We start from the raw sequence: 5,449 nt of genomic DNA, 5'->3' as shown, positions 1-5,449 counted from the left end.
GTTATTGCTTATCCACCGACAGTCCACGGTATCAGAATTAGTTCCTCAAGTTCAGATACAAGTCGACAGGGCCAGCGTTTTATCCCATTGACGGGCCAGAAGTTCCAGTGTACTACCCCCATGGTGGGTCCAGAGTTGCCAAATGTTTTACCCCATATGGCAGGGTCTAGAAATCATCCAAGCCTCCACAGAAGTGGTCAGAAGGTATCAAGGGTTCATGTTCAGATAATTTTAATTATTCAAATGGTTCCAATGATTCAAAGTTCTAAACAGTAGTTTTGAAGGTTCAAAATTCAGAACATATATTCATAACGGTTATTTCAAATATTCAGGGTTCAGAACAGTTATTCCAAAGGTTAAGAGTTCAGAACAATTATTTCAGAGGTTCAGAGGTCAGAACAGTTATTCCAAAGGTTCAGAGTTCAGAACAGTTATTTCAGAGGTTCAGAGGTCAGAACAGTTATTCCAAAGGTTCAGAGTTCAGAACATTTATTTCAGAGGTTCAGAGGTCAGAACAGTTATTCCAAGGTTCAGAGTTCAGAATAGTTATTTTAGAGGTTCAGAGGTCAGAACAGTTATTCCAAAGGTTCAGAGTTCAGAATAGATATTTCAGAGTTTCAGATACTTCTAAAGATTCAAAATTCAAAACGATGGTTCCAAAGGTCTAAAGTCCAGACAAATATTCATACAGTTGTTTCAAAGTTTCTAAAGTAGCAGTGGGTAAAACAAAACGGCATGCTAGACTAAAAGCAAATTCTGAGGTTCAAAGGCATCAATACAGGTTTTTCCAAAGTTAATACATATTCAAATGAGAAGGGTTTATAATGCCCAAAGTAGTACGTTATTATGTACGTCAATGACGAAAACTTTGTCTTTTTCTTAATCATTTTAGTTTCCTGCAATTAAGAATATGGATATCCTCCATGAGTTTCATTATTAATTTATCTCCTATCGGACATATATGTCCTTATATTGACATAAGACACCCTTTGGTGTCTCTTCGGAAACGAATCGGTAAATAATCCTAGGGTTCTTTTAGTATTTTTGAGATTTTCATTATTGTAAAGTTTTCAATACTTATTGAAACTATTGTTAACAGAAAGCTGACGTTTTCGGCATATCCGTAGAGTATAAGAACGTCGAAAAAGGATAAGAAAGGAATAAGTTTTGAATTTCTGAAGTTTTGAAAAAATTATCGCGCCGGACGTCTGGAATTCTGAAACGCGATTTTTCACCCTTTTTGCACTAAAACGGCCATAACTTCTTCGTTTGACATCCGATTCATGCTTGGTTGGATCCGTTGGACTCATATCGACGAGAGAAATCCATCTAATCCAATTCCAAGCTTGAGAATCCTCAAATAACAAGGTTTCTATGGATACAAACAACTTGATCTTGAGTTCTTTGGGGGGTTCAACACGAAACGAATCCCAAGGAATCCAAGATCTATCATGGACTTTGCCATAGACTAAAACCAAGGCTCTAATCACACCTCTTTTCACATCAAATCCCTAGTTTAGGGTTCTTTCATTCGTTTAACCATTAAAGATTAATAATCTTACCTTGGTTTGCGATATCTTTTCTTGAATCACACTCTTCCTCTTTTTCTCCACGAAGATCTCTTCTTAGGGCTGCAAAGATGGTTTAAGGTTTCTTAATCTCTCATAAGATGTATTTATAGGCTTTATTAGGAAGCCCTAATTTGAGTCAACTTCAAACGGACAAAAACGCCCCTCTTTAAAAGAGGGGGACGAAAATTTAACATTGGGGTATTTTGGGTATTTACAAAATCAAAACTCAAAAACAAGCAAGAGAACAGAGAGTACACATGATCTCAAGAGACGGTCTCCAAATTAAGACCCTATTGAAAGGTGTCTTTCATCTTTTGGCCAAACTTTCTTGCTCTCTGACTCTTCCTCAACTTCTGAAGCTTTTGGAATTTTGTTTTTCTTTGATGGAGTAGAAAAACAGAAGTTTCCCACGTATAAGTGCCTCAATGTCACAAAATCGTCACTTCAGCATGCCTTGCTCCTCCGAGATTGTTTCTTAAGGTCAAGTCCATCTATATAAATCATCTGCTATGACCTACATTCCCACAAATGCTGTGAAGATAGGGATATGTGCCGTATGCTAGGGTTGATTGCATTCACTAAATTATCCATGTTTTACTCATGGTTATGTGCCCATTTGCTAGGGTTGGTGACTGCGGTTATGCATTCACATGTTACACTCCTCTCTCTCTCTCTCTCTCACATATATATTTGTATTGTGGTTATGTTTGGCGAGTTATGGTTTTTTGAATTTGTGGGTTTGGCTTAATAATGCTAATCCCTCTAATGTTGTAGTCTATTGATTTGGTGGCTAGTGGGATGGCTCCTCTCCACGTGCTTAAGTAATGTTATTAATCCCTCTTGGTCTAATCTAGCGATTTGGTAGTGGAAAGTCTCCTCTGCAAACCTTGTCTTTTTCAATGATAGTAAGTGCATCAACCAATATGCTCATAAAGAAGAAACATCTGTTTTTATTCATGCATTTATTGGGGATGTTTATTGGCTACTTAAATTCATTACAATACAGCTTCCTGATGGAATGGTACAGTTTCTTACAAGAGAAAATTATGTGATATATTTTGTACTTGGGATTTGGTAGGCAATTTCGCGAAAGCCATTTTGCGGCTGGCTTTTGCATGTAAGAACAGCCCCACAGATTGACTTTTTGGCAGTTTTTGTCTTATTCAATTAATTCATCTGAGGTGGCTGCTGTCTCATGCAACAGCCAGCCGTGAATTGGCTTTCCGCAAAATTCCCTAGCAAATCCCTTTGTACTTAATTGTTTTTTGTATTTTGTGACATGTGATGTGGTTGAGGTGTTTGCTATAGGATGGTATTGCTAAATGGTTATTTTAGTGTTTTTATGGTAAGAAAAGTAGCCACAAAAAATCAATCAGTGGAAGAATACTTTGTCGGAGATGAGCCCTCAACTCATATAATTATTTCCTTTCACCTTCAAGATTGTGAGAAAAAGGTTGACGGCATCTTCCCCTAAATCTGCATGCTAAATCTTAACGTGCAAAGTGCATGTCCCATGAACAATTTTCCATCTTTGGCTGGAAGACCAGGTGCTTCACAGATTATTATATAACTATGTAGAGTTCTAAACACACCTTCTAACTTCAAGACAAGGCTTTAATGTCTTCAAACTCTCTTTGGTCGCACCTAGTTGACTTGGAACAGTAGTCAACAAGTGTAATGGCAATGAAGTACTCTCCTCATAGAGTAGTGGTAAGCTGTACAGTTTGGTTGCCAAATGAAGAAGTTCCATGTCGACTACCAAAATAAAAGGGTGGTAAGCTGTCATTACCAAGGAGATAGAGAAAGAGAGAAGATTGCTAAATCCCAAGACTCTACTACTAAAATCCTCCTTTTTCCAAGTTGTTTGGTAGGAGACGAAAGTCCTGCTTGTGACATGAGCAGACAGACAAGGCAAGTAGTCTCCTAGTAGTTTGTAAACCCCATAAACTACTAGTAGATGAAGTGGCACTCCAAAACCAGCCAAAACACCTTGTAAACCCCATAAACTGTGCAACCAAAGAGACCATTATAAAAACATCCATAAACTACTACAACCATACTTTTCAAATAATATTTGTACTAAATTGCCACATGTAACTTGAGAATTCAACTATAGAGCCAACTCATATAACAAAAGTAGCCTTTATTTCCAAGTAAATAAGCACATCAACGCTGCTCTCTTCCCCACCTTAAGAAACACCCACTCACCTATAAATTTTTTTTAAAAAAAAGTACAAGAAGCATCAAAATACTGAAAGACCAGATATGCCACAATCTTTTCATCACAGTGAAAGAAAATATTGCACCAAGCTCCACCCCTTATTACATTCTATAACTATATTCGCTGTGTTTGGACTGTTCAAAGCCTTATTCAAGAGCACCCAACAAAATACAAGGACAAGATAAAAAAAGGAAGAAGATAAAGACAACGAGATAAGGAAGTGCTTATTCGCATTTGAAGCCAGATGGGACCCGTTTCCCGCATGCATTCACTATCACACTAAGGGAAATAGGAACGTTGAGATTTATGCCCAACACATTGGCTTTGATGGCAGTGCAAAGACAGAGAGCCACGTCAAGATCGGTCAAACCTTCAAGTAAAGAGCAACATGGGAGAGTTTGAGAAGAACCCACGACCACGTTCACCAGCCCAAGCAAATTGGCACATGCCCCTAACTTTAGGGCATCCCTAGGGCACTTACCCCCGGAAGGAGGTGTAGGGGTAGGTGTGGGAGGTGTAGGGGTAGTGGTGGGAGGTGTAGGAGTGGGAGGTTTAGGGGTAGGTGTGGGAGGTGATGGGGTAGGGGTGGGTTTGGTCTTGGGAGGTGAAGGCGTAGGGATATATGGTGAGGGATGAGGGGTTGGTTTTGGCGTAGGCTTAGGCTTTGGCTTGGGTTTAGGTGTAGGTGTAGGGTTGCACCCGCACTCGGTGGCAGTGACAAGGGAAAAGAAGAGAAGGTTGAGGGCTAGGAAAAGAGCAATGGATGCATAGCTCTTTGAGGCCATCTTCAAACACTTGGTGTTAAGAGATATGCAGTGGGAAGTGGGTATTTATAGAGTAGGGAGAAGGGTTTGGTTGCGTGGTGAGTAGCACTCTATTATCTCTCTAGTTTGAGGAAAATGGTAGTGAAGATATGGGGCCTCATTGGATGCAACCAAAATAGGTCCTTACTTGGAAAGTGCTTATTTTAAGTTAAATTTTATTTGAAAATTGAATAGTAGGGCCTCTTGTAAAGCCATTAATTATAGGCCGTTTTTGGATACTTCTAACAAGGCCACTTATATTGGCACTACCATGTTTTTATAATTGCACTAACTGATCTTGTCTTTTCTTCTTTAATTGGCTTTTGGGGAGCTTTTTTTGGAATCGTAATAACCTTTGATGGCTGGTAAAATAGTAAAAGACAAGGTGAGTTAGTGTAAGTATAAAAACATGGTAGCGCGAATAGTACCCTTCTACTGATTATGTGTAAATAAACTTGGCTACTGGTTCTGACACCACCACGTTTTACACAAACTCTGCTTGTCTTTTCTTTGTTTAATTGGCTTCATAGAGTTTTTTGGGAAGTGTCATAACCTTTGACAGCTGTTTAAAAAGAATAGACAAGCGGAGTTTGTGCAATTATTAAAACATGGTAGTGCCAAAATCAGGCACTCGTCCATTTCCTGTGACACTAGATGCAAAGGTCGCCATAATCAAATATGCAATTGTTTTTGGTAGATGATATCCTCCCCCCCCCCCCCGGAAAGACAAAAACACCCATATGATTTCAAATTATATGGACCTTTCATGTGGTGGGGCCTAAGTGCTGTAACTATTTCATATCCTAGAAACACTCATTCTGAATGAGTCTAACCATCTAGTCTAATCGATGTTC

The 5,449-nt window shown here is 39.0% G+C and overlaps 1 pseudogene; it reads right to left on the bottom strand.

The window, feature by feature from the left end:
• Window positions 1-3,699: 3,699 nt before the first annotated feature.
• LOC143877753 (lipid transfer protein EARLI 1 pseudogene) lies at window positions 3,700-4,603 on the bottom strand (annotated as a pseudogene).
• Between the last annotated feature and the right edge of the window lie 846 nt (window positions 4,604-5,449).

This window comes from Tasmannia lanceolata, unplaced genomic scaffold (assembly GCF_043159265.1).
Source record: "Tasmannia lanceolata isolate RefF3 unplaced genomic scaffold, GAP_Taslan_0.1 ptg000002l, whole genome shotgun sequence".
In the NCBI taxonomy this organism is placed as follows: Eukaryota; Viridiplantae; Streptophyta; class Magnoliopsida; order Canellales; family Winteraceae; genus Tasmannia; species Tasmannia lanceolata.
The sequence above is the reverse complement of the archived record's forward strand: the minus strand, read 5'-3'. Positions and strand labels throughout refer to the sequence as shown.